This window comes from Symphalangus syndactylus, chromosome 23 (assembly GCF_028878055.3).
Source record: "Symphalangus syndactylus isolate Jambi chromosome 23, NHGRI_mSymSyn1-v2.1_pri, whole genome shotgun sequence".
Classification (NCBI taxonomy): domain Eukaryota; kingdom Metazoa; phylum Chordata; class Mammalia; order Primates; family Hylobatidae; genus Symphalangus; species Symphalangus syndactylus.
This window is the reverse complement of record NC_072445.2, coordinates 12,513,361-12,538,477: the sequence shown is the minus strand read 5'-3', so window position 1 is coordinate 12,538,477 and position 25,117 is coordinate 12,513,361. Positions and strand designations below refer to the sequence as shown.

General features: G+C 38.2%; 1 protein-coding gene and 1 long non-coding RNA gene across 15 annotated transcripts in view; one reads left to right on the top strand and one right to left on the bottom strand.

Annotated features, from left to right (window-relative positions):
• LOC129473754 (uncharacterized) overlaps positions 1-21,662 on the bottom strand; it is a 28,649-nt gene extending 6,987 nt beyond the window's left edge. The window contains exon 1 of the long non-coding RNA XR_008654356.2: positions 21,224-21,662. This is a non-coding gene — a long non-coding RNA (uncharacterized lncRNA). The remainder of the gene's footprint in view (positions 1-21,223) is intronic.
• The window catches only part of BTBD9 (BTB domain containing 9), a 507,047-nt gene that overhangs the window by 179,132 nt on the left and 302,798 nt on the right, over positions 1-25,117 (top strand). The window lies entirely within an intron of this gene.

The window sequence follows — 25,117 nt, the reverse complement described above, 5'->3', positions numbered from 1 at the left end:
TAGTGCTTTGTGTAGTAAATGTTGAGAGCAGGCTTTGAGATGCTAAGGGAAGCCTCACAGACCCATAGCTGCAGAGCAGGAATATGCTATGTTCAGGCAATGGTAGAAGCTGGGCTGTAGGAAACACAGCCACAGATTTGAACAAAAATGGAGACAGCAGTGTGGATCCAGCTGAAGATGTTTTTTCCTTTTAAATGTAACTGTTACTAGGAGATTTTCTGAGAATATAAGTATTACTATTGAAGAAAATTTGGAAAATAGAAAAACATTGAGACGGTAAAAATCACCCATAATCTTATAGTCCGTAGATCACTAATTCTGTACTTCATTGTACTTCTTTTTGGCCATGTGTATGTGTATGTATTCTTTTTAAAATTGGACTTCAGATCATATTATGTTTGTTTTATATTCTGCTTATTTCATTTAACATTGTTTTACTTTTCCCTACATTATTAAATGTTCCTTGAAAACATTTTCGAGGGGTGTATAGTGTTTCATTATATAGAGGTACCATAATTTGACTTTTCCTATATTGAAGCACATATAGTTTCTGTTTTGCTGTTGTAAATAACGCTCTGATGAATATTCTTGTATATAAATTTTTGCTTATTTATGTGATTGAGATTTTTTAAAAGTATGCTTTACTTTCATATGGAGTTTAATGTGGCAGTTGAGTTTGAACTTTAAATTAGAGGCAGTAGAGATCATCTAATTTTTTTTGTCATGATGTGGACTAAAAATTTGGCCCTGGATATGAACATAATTATGTCTAAGAAAGAGACAGGAGGATATCTCTATGCTGGAACAAGTGGAAATACTATTAAAAAAAGAGCTTTGAGAACTGATGCTGGTATTGATTCATTTATTTATATGAACCAAGAGCTGTGCTAGGCCCTGGGAATGAAGATGGCTTTGATTAGTTCAGGTCACTCTCAGCTCTTCCCTTTTTCCCCTCCCCTCCTCTCCTGTTTTCCGTTCTGTTTTTTCTTTTTCGAGACAGCATCTCACTCTGTTGCCCAGGCTGTAGTGCAGTGGTGCGATCTCAGCTTCCTGCAACCTCTGCCTCCCAGGTTCCAGCAATTCTCCTGTCTCAGCCACCTGAGTAGCTGGAATTATAGGCATGTACCACCTTGCGTGGCTAATTTTTCTATTTTTAGTAGAGACAGAATTTCATCATATTGGCCGAGCTGGTCTCAAACTCTTGACCTCGGTTGATCCGCCCACCTTGACTCCCAATGTGCTGGAATTACAGTTATGAGCTCCCACGCCCAGCCTCAGCTCTTTCTAAAACTACTGCAGTAGCCCCATAACTAGTTTTCCTGTTTCCATCTTTTCTTCTCTCCATTTTCTACTCAGCAGTTAGAGTGTTCTTTTTAAGACATAAATCAGATCATGTACATAACCCATTAAGCTTCTCATTATATGGAAGTATGAGATAAAACCCAACTTCTTAATATGGTCTACAAGGCCACTGTGCTGCCCATTTATTAAATACTCCAGCCTTAGTGGCCTTTTGTGCATTTTCCTAAAGTGTGCCAGGCTCTTTCCTATCTTAGGGTTTCCCCACACATTGCCTTTCTTCCTAGAATACTCTTCCCCTAGTCTTCACCTAGCTTACTTATATGTTATACTTACCCTTTAGTCTCAGCTCAGTTTTTACTACCAGAGAGAAGCCTTTTTGACTACCATCACTCCTTAATTAATTCCTCCATACCAAGTATTTTTCTTTCAAGCACTTATTACAATTTATTATTATATCTTTATTTAATGTATGTCTTTTCTACTAGATTGTAAGCTCCATGAAGGCAGGGATCGTGACTGTCTTGTTCACTTTTACCCAGTACCTGTCACTGTCTTTGTCATATGGTAGGGGTGAAAGAATGAATGAAAGGTGAATAAGAGACACCATCCCAGTGTACTTAGGATTTGTATTCTTACTGAGCTTCCTTATTGGTTCTACCGACAAGAGCAGAGTAGGAATCAGAAGTAATGAATGAGGGCTTTAATTTAGATGGTTGGTAGAATTAAAATAGCACTGACAGAAATAGGCAAAGAGATAAGTCAGATTGGGAGGGAAATGAATCGAATTTTAGGCATGTGGAATTTAAGGATGAAAACTGGATAATCCATTGGAAAAAATCAGCATGCCAGTACCAATCTCCTGCCTTAATAAAACAAAGCCATAACCCAAAACTATTGTTTATTTCTTATTTGGGGACATTATTTATGAATCAGAGAACTCACTTCTTTTTACTGAGGTTCCAGAGCCCATTTTTTAAAAAGAGTATTGCATTTGTCCTACTGAATTGCAGATGGATAAACAGAAGAGAGAAAGCTATCATTTTATTTTCACTTGAAGACATGGCATTCTGCCATCTCTATTACTGAATCCCTGAAGACTTCTTGTTCTGTTTGGAAGAGAAACAGAAATTGGACCTTTTCTTCTTTCCTCACCTCCCCAGCCAATCCTCACTTCCATTATTTTGGAAAAATATCTAAATTACAAATTTAAGGAGCTTCCATGGTGTTTTCACATACTTCACAGGATCCAACCATAGTATCAGGCTTACAATATTAGATTTTGAATACAGTGTTTAAAATCTTGGTATTTTGCAGAAGAGCAAAGATGCATTTAAATTGGAAGCTGATTTTCCCCCAAGAAATCATAGAAATATTCTTTGCTCTGTGAAATGTGAGTAATGTAAGAGTGGGCTTGATTATGACTTGAGCAGGATTATAGATCTTAGAAAGGCCTACCTAGATATAAGCTCATCTTTTCACATTACAGGCATAGCATATTTTTAGAAAATGAATGAAAATCCCATCTCCTGTAGGTGCCATTTGGCCTTTTGTCTGTAGAAGTTGCAACATTTTATTCCTAGACTGGTTGGTTATTTTTTACTTGTTTTCAACATGTAGGCTACCTTTGACATATTAGTATGGTAAATCTGGATTTCATATATAATTTTTTTAAAGTTATATAAAAGACCAAGGAATTGTCTTGCTACTTGAGGACCTTTCTATGACAGTGCCCAACTCTCCTTTTCAGTAACCAACTCAGCCTGACACAGTTGTACTTGCTGCTTAACACTCTGTAAAATGTTATTTAAATATTTCTAACTTATTGTTTCATGCTGGGTTTTATGGAACATAAATTTCTATTTAGGCCACTAATTTACAGTAGAAGTTTGTTACTAATATCACTGCAGGCTCCATCCATCTAAAAATATTGCTCATAACCTATGCTAAAAATATGTTATATATTTGCACTGTATGTAAACAGTGTTGTGTTTTATTAGTGTGCAGTGCTTTGTCTATGGAAATGTTGGTATTGTAGCATATATTTAGCGGGGATAGGATACAAGTGTGGTGGAAAGGCTACAGAAAAGTGAAATCCCTGCAGGATGGGATTTATGGAATTTTCAGAGCACTTTGCAGAAAATCTACATATAATATCCACATTTTCTACAGAGGCAAAGTGGAATCTTGCAGAATGTTCAGAGAAGCTCTGTTATTTCAGGTATTCCCTGTATTTCTAACTGGCTTATAGAGGCCTGAAATTGCAAATATATTCAGCTCAAAAGAGGCAATCATTATTGCTTCAATGACCATGTTTTTACCTTCAGAAAATATTTATTAAATGGGCCAGAAATAACATAAGTTGGATCTTCTTTTTGGTAATGAAGAGACATAATTCCAAGTAATGACATTTTAGTTTCTTTCTCTGGGTGACCTTGAGCTGGAGGAGATGATTCAGGGATGAAAGGTATAGGACTTTGGAAGAGTTTCTGTGGATCATTTTGAGCAAACTTCAGTCACAACCGAGCACAGTGACTCATACGTGTAATCCCAGCACTTTGGGAGGCTGAGATGGAGGATCTCTTGAGGCCAGGAGTTTGAGACCTGCCTGGGCAACATAGTGAGAACTCATCTCTGCTTAAAACAACAACAGCAACGAGAAACCTTTAGTCAGTACAAGTCACTTAGACTTGTTACCTATATTTATTCTGAGCTCTAAACCTGCCTTTCATTAGTAAAAATGAGGGAAAGAAGTGGATTGTGGGTTAATCTTAGTTATACAAGTTAGTTTTGTTCTTGAGGTCCTAGTTGGTTGGATTCCTTGGGTGAGGCAAACTGTGCACTGACCTCATCTTCCTTGCTTTGATGGAAGCATCACTGCCGAGTACCACCTAGTAAACCCAAAGTTGCTACTTGTTAGCCAGTTGAAATGATTATTGTGCCTTAAAAATAGACTGATTTAAGTTGCCAATTAGGTCACCCAGAGCTGAGCTTTTATCACTTTTCAAGGGTATGTTAAGATTTGATAGCCATTTTTATAAATGGAATACCTTACAACTTGTTTAAAATACATTTGCAGAAAATTAAGGCCATTGGTTCTGCCCCTAAAATAGTGATGCTATGGTAAGTTTACCATCCTCTATTTACATGTTCCCTAGAGCTCCAAAAGTCATCATCTTGTGATGGAGATTTTTTATAAACAACTCCCAAAGAATTTTAATGTAGCAAATGAATCTTGGAAAACTGCTCTTTTCTAATTTACTACTTCGTTCAGTGCATGTTAAAGAAGCAGCAGTGAATCGTATAATTAAATGTGATTTTAAAGGCTTCTGAGGTGGCATTTCCAGTTGATACTCACTGGCATTTTGCTTGGCCTGTTGGACTGAGGCAGGAGGGCTTCTAATGCTCCTCTCTTCTGAAGGCAGACTAAGTGTGAACGGTGCTTTATCAGCAGAGTGCTGCTCGTGCTTTAGATGGCTCATGCTATCATCACCTGCTCTGCGGAGGTACACACTCTTCTCTTGTTGAGAAGGCCAGTTCTTCTCTTGTTGGTTGTTTTACTTAGAAACTTCAAAAATGTTCACATAAAAATGCTGAAGCATTTTCTGAAAGCTAACCAGGAGATCACTAGGATAAATGGGATGGAATCTGAAGGATTTCCACAAAGGTCCTTTTTTCTGAGTTCACAATAAAACCAACCCTCCCTAATCAACCTTTATGTCCACAGACAGGACATTATGTGCAATTCCCTGAGTTATAATCCAGTCCGTCTTCAACCTATGCTTCCATTTTCAAGACCAAGACATCTTTTGGCTAGATACACTTCCGTGGCCAGGATCATGGTTGTATTCCCATCTAAGCTTGGCCAGTGCATACACAGACCTGTACTGGCCAGGATGGTAAATGTGAAGATTGGACTGCATTTCATGGCTAGGTTCTCCACTTGGTTATTTTCTGTCCTCCCATGGTTATTTTTTCTGTTCTTGTAGAAAAGAGAACAAAGCCCGTTTAACAACTGCAAAGCACACAGTCTGCGGAGACCTTAAAGATTACTGGCAACAAAATGTATTTATGTCTTTAATAAGGAATTGAAATTTACCACTCACTAAAATTTTCCTTCTCTTTTCTTTCTCTGTTTTCTCTTTGGAACTTGTTGGTGTTAGAAGGATCAGTCTGGTCTCCAGGATGTTATTTTGATGTCTTTTGTTTTCTTAGGAAGTATTTTATAGTATTTTCTGACAGTGATAAAATTTTGAGGTAATTCTAAATTCTCGTATACATACTCAATTTTGAATTAAGTATTAAAATATTTTGTATGGCTTCCAAGTATCTCAAGTCTGAAAGAGTATGTGGCATATAATAAATGAAAGTGAGTGTGAGAGTTTATTGAAAGGGCAAAAGATGTGGCTGTGGAATAGAGGTGCTGTATTTCAAGGTGAAAATTAAGTGATATTTGTGCAATTCAAATTAAAACTACTCAGATGACAAAATCCTGGTATCTGTGTAATGGTCCTCTAACAAAGTCTCTTAAATGACAAGGAGGCTATGATGCCATGAATCATACAAGATCTTTTAAGAGTGGGTTCCTGCCGGGCACGATAGCTCATGCCTGTAATCCCAGCACTTTGGGAGGCCAAGGCGGGCGGATCACAAGGTCAGGATATCAAGACCATCCTGGCTAACACAGTGAAACCCTATCTCTACTAAAAATACAAAAAATTAGCCAGGTGTGGTGGCACGTGCCTGTAGTCCCAGCTACTCGGGAGGCTGAGGCAGGAGAATTGCTGGAACCCAGGAGGCGGAGGTTGCAGTGAGCTGAGATCATGCCACTGCACTCCAGCCTGGGCGACAGAGCGAGACTGTCTCAAAAAAAAAAAAAAAAGAAAGTGGGTTCCTTAAATGCCCTAATCCCCCTTTTTGTGCTCCTCAGGACACATGGTTAAGAAAGTTCCTAGACGCTTGTATTGGGAGCTGAGGGTTATAAAAGTACTACTGACAGTCAGTGAAATATGGTGAGCTAGGCCATCACTGCTTTTGCCTCATTCAGGTTATTTACTTGTTGACCATCCACACATTTCTAAATAGGCCTTTTTTTAATGCAACTTTAGATTTTTACAAACATACCAACAAGATTAGTAGGACTGACAAATCATTTTATTTCCTTAGTAAGGACTGAAATTATTTTCATGGGTTTTTCAAAATGTTTTAATAATCCTCTGAGTCCCAAATCTATCCTCTGGGGATTTTCCCTACATAGTCAAAGTTAAATATTTTGGATGGGGAGTGAGGCTGAGAGAAACTTTGCTCAGAGAGAGGTAAAGCAACCTTTGAGGAGGGATATAGAAACTGTATTCCTGACTGTAAATGTTATTTTATTAAGAAAGTTTTATATTCTAAGGTTTTGATACTCATTCATTGGTTCATTCATCAAATGAGTATCTTTTCTGGGTATACTGTATATAGTAGATGATTGATCTCTTTTGAGTTGAATTTTAAAGGACTATCCTAGGGAAACTTGAGATTTACAGTGGAGAATAAAACATGATTTCTGCCTTCAAGGGGCTTACAATTTGATAGATGCAAAATAATAAAGCAGTGTGTATTAAATGAGGTAATAGAAGTACAAATGCTCTAGGAGTTTAGAGGAAGGAAGCCCATATTTGCAGGGAAGGTGTCCTAACAATATTTATACTAGGCCTTGAAAGATGCCTGGGATTTCTTTAGACAGAAGAGGCAGAGAAATGTATTTCTGGAAAAAGTTACAGGAGTGAGAAAGGACATATTTAGGAAATGCCAAGTGCTTCAGTTTGGCTGCAATATAAGGTGTGTGCAAGGTATGTAGGGAATATTAGGAAATAAGGTTGATATATAGCTTGTGGTCAGAATAGAACTTTGAATATGCCACGCAACAGGGGTTGAATTTACATGATAGTTGATCTTGAAGACTGAAAACTAGGAAATTACCCAGTCAGAACTGTGCTTTAGAAGGATGTGCTGGGGGACTGGGCATGATGGCTTACACCTGTAATCTCAGCACTTTGGGAGGCCAAGGTGGGAAAATTGAGGCCAAGAGCTTAAGAAAAATGACTGGAAAGCCATAAGTAAAATAGATTAGAATGAAGGATAGAGGGTACAGAGAAATTGGAATTCAGAAATTCTATTGGAATTACCTATAAAAAACAAAGGCAGAGCCACTTTAAATATGTGCAGTTTATATATGCCAGTAATACCTAAATAAAGCTGCTTAAAGAAAAAAAAGTAAGGTATGATAACGAGGCCCTGAACTTGGAAATATGAAAGAAAGTTCAGATTTGAATGACATTTTGGAAATAGAATCTACAGAGGAGGATGGAAAGAGTGAAGAAGTAGGAGTGGAGTCAAACATGATGAAGTTTTTAAGCTTGGGTAATGTAGGAAAATTGTGGAGCCAGAACAGAAATAGAGAAGTCAAGAGGAAGGAGGAGAAAGCATTTTGATGAATTGATGAATCTCTTGGACACATTGTAACTGAAGTGTCTGCAAGATATCAGTGATTTTGTCCCAGAGGCAGGTGAAAATGTGGAATGGTGGTGTGTGGCGTAGATCACCTTCTTAGTTGATGCTGTACAAGTTGAAGCAATGGATATGGATGGAATACATTGCTCAGCAATTTCTTGTAACTGTAACTTTCTGTGACCTGAGTTAAACTATCTCTAGTATACCTGAATAATATATAAGTTGGTATTGTGGCCTAATATGGGGGGAGGTAATTTCTATGATTTTTACGTTGGTTTTATTTCTAAAGTATTCGTATACATAGACTCCAACAGAACACAGATTCAGAAACAGATAGTTTTGTATTTGTTCAGGGGAAAATGACAGACATCCTCTCTCTTAGGTGTAGGGGAAGAAATTTTGAGGAAAAGAAGGGTCTGACGGTTTCTGAAAACCAAAGCTAAAAGGGACAAAAATAGAATGAGATCCTTTTCTGTAGCATTCTTTCTCTGTGGTTTTAGGAAATGGTCTTAATAATTTCTTTTAATTCTGTAATTCTTTTCTGTTTGTTTGTTTGTTTTAATTCAGGACCACAAATAGGAAAATCTGCCATTTGTAGTTTTATTCAATCAGCTCTCTCATTAGCACATTCTAATGTAAGTGTTCCCTGATTTATTGAGTGAAGTTTAGTGGATTCTCCATGTATGTTTGGTTATGCTAGACTGGTTGCTGTTAATTGCACTTGAATTTTGGGATTTTTATTTTATCAATAATAGAGCTTCTCTAGGCATGAGTGATATTCCAGATATATAGTTGTCTTGAAAATGTGATTGAGGAAGGGCACGGTGGCTCACGCCTGTAATCCCAGCACTTTGGGAGGCTGAGACAGGTGGATCACTTGAGGTCAGGACTTCGATACCAGCCTGGCCAACATTGCCAAACCCTTTCTCCACTAAAAATACAAAAATCAGCCGGGTGTGGTGGTGCGCACCTGTAACCCCAGCTACTCAGGCATGAAAATCACTTGAACCTCGGAGGTTTTAGTTCAAGACCACAGACCAACAAAAACTCACAAAAAACCCACTTTGCCTTCTTTAAGAAGGAAAAGGGGCCGGGTGCGGTAGCCCATGCCTGTAATCCCTAGCACTTTGGGAGGCCGAGGAGGGCAGATCTCCTGAGGTCAGGAGTTTGAGACCAGCCTGGCCAACAAGGTGAAACCCCATCTCTACTAAAAAAAATACAAAATTAGTCAGGCGTAGTGACACATGCCTATAGTCTCAGCTACTCGGGAAGCTGATGCAGGAGAATTGCTTGAATCTGGGAGGCAGAGGCTGCAGTGAGCCAAGATAGCTCCATTGCACTCCAGCCTGGGCAACAAGAGTGAAACTCCGTCTAAAAAAAAAAGGAAAAGGAAGCATGGAGCTCAGATTTTCAGTCAACTTTAGAAATTCTGACATCAGTACAGATTCCATAGATATTAAAAGACTAACAAAGAATACTATGAACAACTTTATGCTGATAAATTAGACATCTTAGTTGTAAAGGACAGATTTATTAAAAGATAAAAATTATTGGCTGGTTACAGTGGCTCACACGCATGTAATCCCAGCACTTTGGGAGGCTGAGGCAGGAGGATCACTTGAAACCAGGAACTTGAAACTAGCCTGGACAACATAGTGAGACCCCCATCTTAGCTGGGCATGGTGACATGCATCTGTAGTCCCTGCTACTCTGGAGGCTGAGATAGAGGATTACTTGAGCCTGGGAGGTTGAAGCTGCAATGAGCCATGATCACACCACGGCACTCTGGCCTGGACAACAGAGTGAGACTCTGTCTCAAAAAAAAAAAAGAAAAAGAAAAGGATAAAAATTACCTAAGTCACTCAGGAAGAAACAAATAACTGAAATACATACACACACACACACACACACATATTTTTTTTGAGATGGAGCCTCACTCTGTCACCCAGACTGGAGTGCAGTGGCGTGGTCTCGGCTCACTGCAAGGTCCACCTCCTGGGTTCATGCCATTCTCCTGCCTCCCGGTCTCAGCTCACTGCAAGCTCCGCCTCCCGGTTTCACGCCATTCTCCTGCCTCAGCCTCCCGAGTAGCTGGGACTACAGGTGCCCGCCACCATGCCTGGCTAATTTTTTTTTTTGTATTTTTAATAGAGATGGGGTTTCACCCTGTTAGCCAGAATGGTTTCTATCTCCTGACCTCGCAATCTGCCTGCCTCAGCCTCCCAAAGTGCTGGGATTACAGGCGTGAGCCACCGCACCCGGCCTGAATACCCATATATATTAAATAAATTGATTTTTTGTTTTTTTGCGACAGTCTCTATCTGTTGCCCAGGCTGGAGTGCAGTAGCACAATGAAGGCTCACTGTAGCATCAACCTCCCAGGCTCAAGTGATCTTTCTGCCTCAGCCTTCCAAGTAGCTGGGACTACAGGCACACACCACCATACCCAGCTAATTTTTTTTTAACTTTAGCAGAGATGAGGTCTCACTATGTTGCCTAGGCTGGTCTTGAACTCCTGAATTCAAGCCTTGGCCTCCCAAAGTGCTGGGATTACAGGCATGAGCCGCCCCACATGGGCAAGAAATTGAATTTAAAGCCAAAAGATTTTCCACAGAGAAACACCAGGCTCAGATGGCTTTACTGATGAATTCTGCTAAACATTTAAGGAAGAAATGATACCAATTCTACATAAACGCTTCTAGAAAAATTGAACAGAAGGGAATATTTCCCAGTTCAGTCTCTGGGGCCAGCATTATCCTACTTCCAAAACCAGACAAAGATGTTATACAAAAAGAAAATTATAGGCCAGGTGCGGTGGCTCAAGCCTGTAATCCCACCACTTTCGGAGACCAAGGCAGGCAGATCACCTGAGGTCAGGAGTTCAAGACTAGCCTGGCCAACATGGCGAAACCCCATCTCTACTAAAAATACAAAACTTAGCCAGGCACAGTGGCAGGCACCTGTAATCCCAGCTCCTCGGGAGGCTAAGGCAGGAGAATCGCTTGAGCCCAGGAAGTGGAAGTTGCAGTGAGCTGAGATTGTGCCACTGGACTCCAGCCTGGGCAACAGAGTGAGATTCTGTCTCAAAAGAAAAGAAAAGAAAATTATAGACAATATTCCTCATGGAACACAGAATTTAAAAATTTTAACAAATTGAACCCAACAATCCATAAAAAGGACATCTCTTCCAAGTGGGTTTTTTTTTCATGAATGCAAGGCTGGTTTAACACTCAAATGTCAATCAATGTAACTTAGTAAATTAACAAAACTATTAGTTTGCCAGGGCTGCCATAACAATATATCATAAATTAGATAGATGAAACAACAGAAATTTATTTTCTCATGAGTCTGGAGGTTAGAAGTCCAAAATCAAGGCATTGGCAAGTTTGATCTCTTCTGTGTTCTCTCTCCTTGGCTTGCAAATGGCTGCCTTCCTCCTGTACCCTCACATGGTCACTCCTCTGTGTGTGACTGTCTGTGTCATAATCGCTTCTTATAAGGACACTTCTCTCTTAGAGCCTACCCTAACGAACTCATTTTAACTCAATATCCCTTTTTTTTGGAGACAGGGTCTCACTTTGTTCCCCAGGCTGGAGTGCAGTGGTGGGATCTCAGCTCACTGCAACCCCTGCATCTCCAGCTCAGATGATCCTTCTGCCTCAGCCTCCCAAGTAATTGGGACCACAGGAATATGCCACCATGCCTGGCTAACTTTTGTATTTTTTGTAGAGATGGGATTTCGCCATGTTGGCCAGGCTGGTCTCAAACTCCTGGACTCAAGCGACCTACCTGCCTTGGCCTCCTAAAGTGCTGGGATTATAGGCGTGAGCTACCATGCCCAGCCTAGTTACCTTTTTAAAGTCTGTCTCCAAATACAATCACTTTCTTAGGTACCAGGGTTTAAGACTGTAACGTATGAATTAGGGGGTAGAAGGAACACAGTTGAGCTTATAACACAAACTAAACATCATGTGATCTTCTTAATAAAGGTAGAATTTTGTAAAATCCAACACCTACTCCCAATAAATATCAGCAAACGAGAAGCACAAGAAAACTTCCTAAAACTGATCAAGGGCATCTCTAAAAATCCAACAACTTAATGTCAAAAGTTACATACTCTCTCCTCCTAACATCAGGACTATGCTGGGGATATCCACTTTCACGTCTTCCATTTAGCATTGTACTGGAAGTTCTAGCTAATGCAGTGAGGCAAGGAAGAGAAGCAAAAGGCATCCAGATTAGAAAGGAAGAAGTAAAACTTTTTAATTCTCAGACAATATCATTGTCTATGCAGAAAATCCAATGGAATCCACAAAAAAGCTACTAAAACTAATAAGTGAATTTAACAAGTGGCAGGATACAAATCATTGTACAAAAATCAATTGTATTTCTGTATGCTATCCACAAACAATCAACAATTGAAATTTTTAAAAACTCATTTATTATACATCAAAACATTTGAAATACTTAGGGGAAAAATCTGATAAAAGATGTGCAAGGCCAGGCTCATTGGCTCATGCCTGTAATCTCAGCACTTTGGGAGGCTGCGGCAGGCAGATCACTTGAGCCCAGGAGTTTGAGACCAGCCTGGGCAACATGGCACCCTGTTTCTACAAAAAATACAAAAATTAGCCTGGTGTGGTGGCATGTGCCTGTAGTCCCAACTGCTCAGGAGTCTGAGGTGGGAGAATAGTTTGAGTCCAGGAGGTGGAGGTTACAGTGAGCTGAGATGGCGCCATTGCACTCTAGCCTGGGCGACAGAGTGAGACCCTGTCTCAAAAAAAACAAAAAAACAAAAAAACAAAGCTTGGAGAAATAAATGGAGAGAGACATTGTATATGGGTCAGAAGACTCAATATTGTAAAGTTTTTGGTTCTCTCCCATATTTATCCATAGACTCAGTGCAATTCCAATAAAATCCCAGCAGGCATTATTGAAGAAAATGACAAGCTTATTTTCAAATTTGTTTAGAAATGCAAAGAAGCCAGATTAGTCAAAACGGATTTGAAAAAAACAAACTAGTGACTTAACGTTTACCTGACTTTAAGATTTATTATAAACCTACCTTACTCAAAACAGTATAGTAGTCATATAAAAGATAATGGGACAGAATAGAGAACCTAGAGGTAGACCCACACAGTTATGGACAACTGCTTTTCAACAAAGGTGCAAAGGCGATTAATTCAGTGGAAAAAAGAAAATTTTTTCAACAAATGGATATTCATATGTAAAAATGAACTTAAAATTCATACCTTGTACTATAGACAAAAATTGACCCCAACTGGATTATTGATCTAAATGTAAAACCTAAAATTATAAACTTTCTTTAGGAAAAAGAAAACGTAACAGAAAACCTTTCTCTTGTTTAGGCAAATGTATTTAAGATACACCATCAAAAGAACAATTCGTAAAAGAAAAAAACTGAAAAATTGGACTTCAAATGTAAAACCTTTTGTTCCTCTAAAGACACTTTTAAGAGAATGAAAAGATAAGTTACAAACTGGGGGAAAATATTTGCAATCATATGTCTAATAAAGAACATATGAAGAATCCTTACAGTTCAACAGCAACAACAAAAACACCTTAGGGGGAAAAAGGCAAAACGTTTGAACTGATACTTCACCCAAAAGGATATATGCGTGGCAAATAAACAGATGAAAAGATATTCAATGCCAGTAGGTGTTAGGGAAATGCAAATTAAGGCTAAAATAAGATACCACTACATACCTACTAGTTTGACTAAAATTTTTAAAACTGACCATACCAAATGTAGGAGAGGCTGTGAAGGAACTGTAACTCTAACACTCTGCTGCTCTGTTGGTGGGAATCTAAAATGATATAACCGCATTGGAAAACAGCTTGGCAGTTTCCTAAAAAGTTAAACATAGCACCTACATATGATTCAGCCATTTCACTCTTAGGTATTTAACCCCTAGAAAAAGAAAGCATATACCCATACAAAGACTTACACATAAATGTTCACAGCAGCTTCATTTTTAATATGCAAAACTGGAACCAACCCAGAATGTTCATCAACAGATAAAACAAATTGTGTTATAATTTATTGTGTACAGTAAAATACTAAATGATAAAAAAGAATGAACTATTGATTCATGCAACAGTATGGATGAACTTCAAAATAATTATGTTGAGCAAAGTAAGCCAAACAAAAAATAATACATACTGTATGATTCATTTATATAAAATTTTAGAAACCTCAGAATAACCTGTAATGTCAGAAAGCACTACAGATTGGAAACAGAGGTAGGGAGTGGAAAGATGTGGGAGTGAACCATTACAAAATAGCACAAGGAAACTTTTGGGGTGATGGATATATTCATTATCTTGATTGTGGTCATGGTTTTACAGGTCAAAAATTAACAAATTGTTCACCTCAAATATGTGCAGTTTGTTCCCATTAATCCTCAATAAGGTTGTTAAAAGCAAACAAAAACTTCACTTTCCTTAAGAAGGGAATGCGAGGTCTGTAACTATAAAACTTACTGTGCCATTCCCTTTACCCCAAGAGGGTAAACAGTGAGCGTGAAACGCCTGGTTAGAATCAGGGAGGCGATTTCCTGAAGAACCAAATTTAATTACTTTCATAGTTAGGTGACAAACATAAAATATTTCATTAATTACTAAGTTATCCAGCCTTTAAAAAAACCCTGACTGTGGAGTCGGGCATGGTGGTTCACTCCTGTAATCCCAGCACTTTGGGAGGCCAAGGCAGGTGGATCACCTGAGGTCAGGAGATCGAGACCATCCTGGGAAACACGGTGAAACCTGGTCTCTAGTAAACTACAAAAGTTAGCCAGGCATGATGGCAGGCACCTGTAGTCCCAGCTACTCGGGAGGCTGAGGCAGAAGAATTGCTTGAACCCAGGAGGCAGAGGCTGCAGTGAGCCGAAATCACACCACTGCACTCCAGCCTGGGTGACAGAGCGAGACTCCATCTCAAAAACAAACAAACAAACAAAAAAAAACCCTAACTGTGAAATGGTTAGTAACACATTCTATGGGTTGGCTGAGTGTCTGTATGGTATGTGAAGAAACATTTCTTTTTGTTTATTATAAATTCGCTAGCTATTAGTGTAGAGTGTCCTATTCTTATATTACACTAGTAAATTCTTTTTTCTCTTGAAAGGGGAAATAAATACGCAACTGCGGTGTGCATAATGATGTTCAGACTAATGTTGTTACCAACCAAAAAACAAATAGGAATGTGTTGTCAGATTCCTGGGTAGAAATGACATAAGGGGCAGACTGGTTTTATCATTTCTCGGATCCAACTGTTTGATGATTGCTGTGATATTGCTAAATTGGAAAGGAAGAAAACACAGAACTTAAATATACAGTACAGAGAAACTCATGTATTACAGAAATGTGATTGTTTACACTTTCTTACTGCCTAAGATTTAGATGCAGATCCTTGGAAGTTTAGTGTTGTAACAGAGAAGTCTGTTAACTTATGTGTTAAAATATACCAAACAGATTATCTCCCTGAAATAATTGTATTAGTATTGACTTTCCACTCTATTAAATAGACTGTTTTGCTAGGATTTTCTAATTGAAATTTATATCATAAGCTAGCTTGCGATGATCTTCTAAAATGATGAAAGAAACGAAATAATGCAAAGCTAAAACTCTGTTCTCGTAATGTTGTAAACCACGGTAGACAAGTCAATTCTGGAGGTCACAATAAGAAATAAAATGGCTCTTTTAAAATCCAAGGCTACATATTGACTTCTACTTTAAAATAAATGGTCTTTGCAAATAATTATACTTGCAAATTAAATGTACATGTGTGCAGTGTGAAGTGGGTTTTTTGAGCAAATTATGAACATAATTTTTAACTGTGAAGGTGTATTGGTAAGGATAGGCTAAGCTGTATGTAATAACAGCAGCAAAAACAAAATCTCAGTAACTTAGCATAACAAAAGTCTATTTCTTGTTGACATTACACATCTGCCATAGGTCAAGGATTCTGTTCCTCGTAGGCTGTCAGGGACCTAGGCTAATGGAGGCTCTACTCTCTTATAGCTGTACTGTCTGGAACATGTAGCTTCCTTTAGCACTGCAGCATGGGAAGCCAGAGTTGATGATTCATACACCAGCATTTACATTTCTCAGCACGAAAGTCATATGTTCTTTAACTCACAACCCATTGGCCAGAACCAGTAACATGACTTCACCTAACTGCAAGCTAGCTGGAGAATTGTGGGAGAGCTCATGGATATTCAGTGATAAATGTCTTTGTTATAAAAGGGTGGTCATAGCCAGGCACATGGCTCACGCCTGTAATCCCAGCACTTTGGGAAGCCGAGGCCGGGGATCACCTGAGGTCAGGAGTTTGAGACCAGCCTGGCCAACATGGTGAAACCCTGTCTCTACTAAAAATACAAAAATCAGCCAGGCGTGGTGGTGGGCGCCTGTAATCCCAGCTACTTGAAAGGCCGTGCCAGGAGAATCTTTTGAACCCAGGGGGCAGAGGTTGCAGTGAGCCGAGATCACACCATTGTACTCCAGCCTGGGCAACAGAGTGAGACTCTGTCTCCAAAAAATAAAAATAAATAAAAAATAAAAGCATGGTCAGACTTTTATATAGCATGAATTCCGCTTTGCCTGGCATCTTTGAAATAATACCTTTAATAGAACATTTAATGTCATATAATTAAAGTATTCAACTAGCAAAGATGCTCATAAAATGGCCTTTTCATGTCATACTTAAATTTTTTGTGTATTCTCATTTGTTATAAGGAGGGGGAAAAGAGAATCAATATATTCTTCAATTTACCATTATTCATATAAGTGGTAATTTGCCATTTTTCAAATAATCCAGATGACCTTGCTTCTGACCACAAAGTGAGATTTTGTGTGTGTTGTTTGTGTAGAAATATGTTGCTACAATGAAAACTCAACAGTATATTTTGAAAACTGCTAGAATGATTTCAGTTATCTTTGGTTAGGAGTTTTTCCTGTTAGGGATCTGTCTATTCTAGTTTTTGCTGAGTTATGATGTTACATTTTTCCTTCCAATAAAGCTAGACTGTTGAGGAGGGGAATCTTATATCATGATAGGATTATCCTGAGCTTTTGTTTAGGCTATTTTCTGAGCCTTTTAGGGAAGGTTATTTCCTGAGTCTTTTGGGAGGACAAATCAAATGTGGAAGGGATGTAGGGCAGCAATGCAGGGACTACTGGGTCCTTTTGCGTTTTTAGGAACATGAGGGGTTGTTCATACTCAGATCATCAAATCGAAAATATTCAGTCTCAATTTACCCTGGTTATCTGACCTATTAGCTTGTAAACTCTAATGAAAGAACTCATTTTGCAGGTAGGAATTTAAAATTAGTAGAAAAGAGAATCCTCAGAATAATTCTAGGTGAAAAGTGATTTCTTTTACTTGCAAACAAGTATTTTAATCTGTTTTGTTTTTTTCCAGTCGTGTTATAGGAAACAATAATCTGCTGTTTTGAAGGGCTCCATTTTGCTTGAGAGACTAGTTGCCCATCATGGATATGGCAAAATCTGGCGCATAAAGCTTGCTCTCTGGGACTACAGTCTCCTTAGGTTGTTTGTCTTCACCAATCCTTATACACCACATACATGATGATGTCATCTTCCCTTACATACATGCCTGTGTGAGTTCCACAACACTTAGTAAGCACTTGTTAAGTATCAGGCAATATGATTTGTTAATTACAGATGTGAAGAAGACATGATCTGTGGATCCGAAGAACTAACAGATCAGTTGGGGGAGAGACATGTAAACTGATAATTTCAGTATGATGTTGGAGTGCTTAAGAGATTCATCCTGAACTCCCTATTTTCTCTACTTATACTCTCCTTTCTTATACATGTATATGCTTCTAGCTCTCAAATTTAATCTCTCTGGCCAGGCCTCTCTCCCTTGTGTTCTAGCCATTGTCTTAAAATCTCTATTGTACTATCTCTTAGGCATCTCAGACTTCCCAAATGGAAGTCTTGATTTTTCACTCCTCCAATCAGTTATTCTCCATCCCACTAAATGTCACTATCATCCATCCTATTTTTTGGTCCCCAAGCTTAGGACTCATCCTTGATCCTGCCTTTAAAAAAAAAAAAAATTAACTCTTCACATTTCAGTCCTTTGGAGAGTCATATTGGTTTTAACTCTAAAATATACCTTAAATCCATCTACTGCAATCTGCACTAACACCACTGTAGTTGACACCAACACCATTTCTTGCCCAGACTGTGGGAGCCTTCTAACTGGTCTTCTTGCTTGCTCTTCCAGTAAAGTATTTATGTGGTGGCCAGAGAAATTTTCTTAAAGTTAAGCAGGGTCAAATTACTCTCTGCTTAAAACTCTTCATTGGTGTCTCACCTCCAAACCCCTCCAAGGCCTATGTGACCTTAAATGGTTTGCTGTCTGCCTCTGCTTCTTTGTCCTCATCTCCTATCTCATTCTGCCCCCATGACTGAGCTCCAGCCAGGATGTTCTATCTTCTTGTCCTTGAACTTGCCAACATTTTTCCCACCCTAGTGCTTTTGCTTTGCTCTTCTCTCTCCCTGGATATTCTTCTGTCTGGCTTCTTATCATTTGGATCTTAGTTTAAGTATCACCTCAGAGACTCTTTCCTGATAACTCTATCTTTATCATGTCACTGTATTTATTTCCTTCAAAGTGCTTTTTATAATGCTAGGCCAGATAATTTAGTGAAAGGGTATGGCACACTGTTTGAGCAGGGGAATGATATATTTCTTTAACTAGCTGATATTTGAAAAGATAAGTAAAAAAGACTAGTTTGGGGGGAAGTGTTTGCAAACCAGATATTTGACGCAGGGTTTATACCCAAAATATATAAAGAACTCTCAAAACTTGAAAGTAACTAAACAGACAACCCAAGTTTTTTTAAGAAAAGAGGGCAAATATTTGAACAGGCACAAAGATATCCAGATGGCAATCAAACACATGAAAAGATGCCCATTATCATTAGTCATTAGGGTGATGCAGATTAAAACCACACTGAGATAACAAAAAACATAATAAGGTAACTATTACCCAGCTAATAGAATGACTTTATTAACAAAACAGCTGATAATACCAAGTCCTGTCAAGGATGGGGATCATCTGGAATCTGCGGTAAGAATGCAATATGGTATAACCAATTTGGAAAAATAGTTGTTCTTACAAAGTTAAACATAAACCTACATATGATACCACCATTTCACTCCTTAGATAAGTGAAATCGTATGTGCACACAAAAACCTGAATAAGAATGTTTACGACAACATTATTAATAGTTTACAAAAACAAGTCGGGCACAGTGGCTCAGTCATGTAATCCCAGTACTTAGGGAGGCTGAGGCAGGTGGATCACTTGAGGTCAGGAGTTTGAGACCAGCCTGGCCAACATGGTGAAACCTCCTCTCCACTAAAAATACAAAAATTAGCAGGGCGTGGTGATGCACGCTGGTAATCCCAGCTACTCAGGAGGCTGAGGCAGGAGAATGACTTGATCCCCGGAGGCAGAGGCTGTAGTGAGCCAAGATGGCGCCACTGCACTCTAGCCTGGGCTACGGAGCAAAACTCTGTCTCAAAAGAAAAAAAAGAAAAAAAAAGGGCTAGGCGCAGTGGCTCATGCCTGTAATTCCAGCACTTTGGGAGGCCGAAGCGGGTGGATCACCTGAGGTCGGGAGTTAGAGACCAGCCTGACCAACATGAAGAAACCCCGTCTCTACTAAAAATACAAAATTAGCCGGGTGTTGTGGCGCATGCCTGTAATCCTAGCTACTCAGGAGACTGAGACAGGAGAATCGCTTGAACTAAGGAGGTGGAGGTTGCGGTGAGCCGAGATCGTGCCATTGCACTCCAGCCTGGGAAACAAGAGTAAAACTCCTTCTCAGAAACAAAAAAACAAACAAAAAATTTGACAAAAACTGGATGTAACCGAAATACCCCTTCAATCCATAAATGGATGAACAATCTGTGGTATATCCATGTTATGGAGTACTACTCACAATAAAAACGAATGAGCAGCTTACACACACAACAGCATATATGTATCTCAGATGTTTTATGCTAAGTGAAAAGAGCGAGATTCAAAAGGCTACATACTGTATGATTCCATTTATAGATCATTCTATAAAAGGCAAAATGAGGCCGGGCACGGTGGCTCACGCCTGTAATCCCAACACTTCCGGAAGCTGAGTTAGGAAGATCACCTAAGCACAGGAGTTCAAGACCAGCTTGGGCAATAAAGCAAGACCCCGTCTCAAAAGAAAAAAAATAAGGCAAAATGATAACAATGGAAAGCAGATCAGTGTTTGCCAGGGTTAAGGGTGAGGTGAGAATTTCACTACAAAAAGGCAGCCCAAGTTTTGGGGTAATGGATCTGTTTTGTGATTATTGTGGTGGTAAGTACATGAGTCTCTGCATTTTTTAAACTCATAGAATAGTACACCAAAAGGGGGACTTTTACTATCTGTAAATTTTAAAATAAACTTAAAATGAAAGCAAAAAGATCATGGACAGTGCTCTTTAGGTATTGAGTAAATATTTATTTATTTATTTTGTTTGTTTGTTTCATTATAATGCTTGTTGTGCTGGAAGGCCAACAAAAATCAGTTTTATTCTTCTTTCCAAAACAGAGGTGTCTGGTTATAGGAAGTGTTGGTTCCTCTTGGACAGTCCAGATGGCAATGACTTTCTTTAAGCTGATAATGTTGTATTAATTCGCCTCATTTATATTAGCTTTTGTTAAATGAGTGAGGTTTCATTTTATCATGAACTTGAATTATTATTTCTAAAATTTAATTTAATTTTTTTTTTTTTTAAGAGACAGAGTCTTGCTCTGTCTCCTAGGCTGGAATGCAGTGGCATGATCATTCATAGCTCACTGCAGCCTCAAGCCCCTGGGCTCAAGCAATTCTCCCACCTTAGCCTCCCAGTAGCTAGGACAACAGGCACACACCACCAAGCCCAGCTAGTTTTTAAAATTTTTTGTGGAGACGGGGTCTTACTGTGTTGCCCAGGCTGGTCTTGAACTCTCAGTCTCAAGTGAGCCTCATGTGTCGGCCTCCTAAGTGCTAGGATTACAAGCATGAGCCACCACATATAATATTTAATTATATTATATTTAAGGTAATTAAATATTGGCCCAATATTTAATTATGGTAATGATGCTTCTTAAATACCACTGTGAAAAGATGTCTTTAAACTTGAATTTTCTTAAGAGTGGAACAATTTTCAGTGCTGTATGATCCAACATTCCATATGTAAACTTTAAACTCTGTAACCTCAAAAATAATTCAGCTAATAAGGTGCATAATAATATATTTCCCCTGTTTTTTAAGAGTTTGTCCTCATATGCAATAAAATAGCTGTGTCTGCCACAGGACATGAACATTGAGTTAACATTTATCAGACAGTGTTTTGTACTTACCTTCATTATATTTTGTAACAGTCCATTGTTCAAGTGTTAGGTTAATTACTTGAAACCCAAACCTACTTGCTTGAAGAATTGTCATTTTGAAGTACATCAGAGTCATTAATCACTGCACCTTTTGATCTCCTTTGAAAAACTTCCTAGCATTTATTTTTCTATTATCTCCCTCAATAAAAAGGAGCCACTTTTGTCCTGCCGATGCACGACCTAGTGTGTATCACTCTATTTCTTCAATATATAGAATATACAAGTTTGGATTTGGAATGTGTCTTCAACATTCACCCACTATTTGAAACGTATCCCTTTTTCCAATGTCTTCTTCCAAAAAGCAGCTTGATTTATTTATATAGCGGTTATTGCAGTTGTAGCATTTTAATTCCCTTTATCATCTTCTCTCTCCATTTGGGATGATAGGCAGAGGGACATTTGATGTTCCAGTTGATATCATAAGAGAATGTTGAAGAGCTAAGTAACTAAGGGCCATTCTTTACACAGAATCTATCCAGTTGTCAGGTTGCCCTCAGTCAGAGGGGTGTTGCTGTAGCTACATCCTCAACTATATCATAGCATTTAAAAAAAACTTGTCATTTAAAAACGATAAAACCAAATACTTAAAAGCACTCTGATGTTTACTTTGCTAAGCCTTACTGGTGATTTTGTTGTTTCATGGAATGCTGTAGAGGAGTCCATTGTTAATCACTTCCTAACCCTATAAAATATGTAACAAGCTGCTGAACAGAATGATGACAACAGAGAACGGAGTTTCATTTGAATTCATGCAAATGTGGAGGTTTCCCAGAAAGCCATTTTAAAAGTATGAGCCACATTTTGAAAATAAAACAAAGAATAACGCCTTGGAATAGAAATCCATAATGAAACCCTTATAATAGCTGAAAGATGACAATAAATTCTACGGGGAGAGCTTTCCATTTTCTGTTCCTTTTCAGATTCTAATATTAAACTCTATTAGTGGTCTGTATAAAATAATGAGACATGAAGCCCTGCTGGTATAAAACTATTACTAATCTGTTACTTTGCATAAGTTTTCACTCAAACTATTGTCTGTGGTCTTCTTATGAAGGATCTGTTACACGCTTTCTAGCTAAACAGATGAGATCTATTAGCTATTTCCTTTGAATGAATGGTGTTGGAATTTGCAGGCATTGCACTTCTTACAAGTTAGGAAGAGAAAGGGATTGCATACAAGGAAAATACAAGTATTTAGTCCAGTTAGAGATCTGTGTTCTTATGTGAATTGATGTCCTTTTCCTCAGTTTCAGTATCACATTAAAGAAAAGGCAGAATGGTGTTTTTACTCTTATTTTAAAGATAGGTGTATTAGAAAGTGATCACCTTCCTACATCCAAGTCATATCATTGTTTTACTTTCAACAATAGTAACAAGAAATTTATTATTTTTCTCCCCCATAAACTCTGATCTTATCCTTGTTTTACCTGTTTCACTTCATGGCGCCCCTTTTATTTCTTAGTCACATAGACTTACAATTTAAATCAGCTTTGATTCCTTTCTTCTCTTCATATGTTTAAGCAGTTGCCAAGTTCTTTTCATTTATCTCTCATAATTTCTCTTATATTCATCTTTTTTTCCATTCTCATTGCCAGCATCCTAATGTAGACCATTGTGGACTCATGCCTAAATTATTACATCTTTAATTGATTTTTCTAACCTCCAGTTAATTTTCTTCTGATCCATCCTGAACATCATCACTAGATTTATCTTACTAAAACATGGCTTTTGTTAAACATAGCAATTTCAAAGTTTCAAAATGATTGCAATGGTAATTGAAGTTATTAATGTTGTTAAGAGACAGCATAGTATAGTGGCATACTGTATTGGCTTTGGAACTAGATATAGGTTGGAATCCCAGATTAATCCCTTAGTAGTGGTGTACTCTTGGGGACTGAGTTACTTGACCTTTTGGGGGCATAGGAATCCTCATTTGAAAATGAGGAGAATAATACAATAAGTCTTATAAAAATTAACCACAGTTTGTAAAATACATAGTTTAGTGACATCAATTAATGATAGTTATTATCAGTAGAAGTGTTGTTCCTGTTATTGTTATCTGTGAGGACAAAATGGAGAAATGGAACAGAGAGTAGAGGATGGAACCAGGTAGAATAGTTCCAATTAAAAGCATTAAGTAAAAGAGCTCTTCTACATTGGAAGGGCTGAGGACTTTTTAGTTTTCAAAGAATGAGGACTTTAAAAAATTTGTAGTTCTTAAGATGCTCACATTGTAAAATATATCAGTCTTCTCTCCTCAAGTACACTACAGACAATATTTTTCAGGTACATGAACTAAAACTTTGCAAACCCAAGGATCAATGACCACTGGTTTTGATTATTAGAAATTTGATGGTTACTTTTCAGAGTGCAGTTCATAGAACAGTCAGTGTCAGATGGGAATGAAAAAGAGAGGTGGATGGAACAGAAATTATCAAGGATGAATCAAGACTTGGCAACAAATACCAGTAGTAAACATGGCAGTTGGGTACTATCATCGTCTTCATATGTGGTCACCACCATCCTCGTTCTATGGAAGAAAGAGGAGTGTACTCTTTTGCCTCTCTTCTGCAACAATGTTTGCCATTTTCAAACAGTATTAAGATATGCATTTAAGGTGAGTGGGAGTTATAAGAGGTAACAATGGGTACTGTCTGAGACAATTGTTTGTAAAAATTGCTTGTTACCTGAGAACCCTGAAAGAAAATGTCAGTTACTCATAAGTTAGTTTGAGTCAAGGTTTATCAGACCTTCTTGTCTAAGCACTGTGCTAGGACTACAGTGATAGAGATGAGCACCTGTCTTCAAAGAACTTGCACTTTAGTAAGCACAAAATATCTACATTTATTCATTGAGCAAATATTTGTCAAGTTATGTTTATAACACAGTATGTGGCTGGGCAATGAGAATAAAATGGGGAATGAGACAGAGATCCTTCCCTCAAAGTATTTATAGTGATAGGTGACTATTATTAACTCTAGTGTGCAGTAACAAGTTCCGTTGGCGTGGTACAAAGTAGTGGTACAGAGGCTTAGAGTAATCGGGGATCATATGTGATTGGAAAAGCAGAAAAGAATCACTTATTCATTTTAGCTCATCTTGAAGGAATGGATAGACTTTCAATAGAGAAGAGGTTAGTGAAACCTGAGTGAGGGTAAGTTTCTCACAGAGGCAACAAACAAAGTGATGAAAGCAGAGAAACTATCAGGACACCCCAGTGATATTAGAGGATAAGTGATAGATGAAGCTTCAGAGGTCAACTAGTCTAGTTATTAATCTTGAGTGTACATTAGAATCATCTGGAGACCTTGTTAGAATGCACATTCCCAAGCATTGTCCCCTTCTGAGTCATGGAACCCAGAGAGTGATTCAAGAACTTGCATTATTTTCTGAACTTCTATTATTTGCTAAATTTACATTTTTTTATAAGTTGGTGGTTAATTCAGTTTGTCTTTGAACGACACTTAGAGAAGCACTAACATGATCCTGGACATTCATTTAGTACTTAAATCTCTCTCTAAGCATCTCTGCTAAGTAGTTGTCTCCCTGTTGCCTGAACTGGGACTTTGTCGTTGTCTTCTTTTTTTTTTCTTTCTTTCTTTTTAATTGACCCATAAAATTGTGTGTATTTGTCATGTACAACATGATGTTTTGAAGTATTATACTTAGTGGAATAGTAGATCTAGCTAACTAATGCATTACCTCACATAGTTATCATTTTTGTAGTGAGAACACATAACGTCCACTCTCTCAGTGTTTTTCAAGAATGCCATAAATTGTCGTTAGCTGTAGTCACTGTACTGTACAGTAGATCTCTTGAACTTATTCTAACTGTAAATATGTATTCTTTGACCAACATTTCCC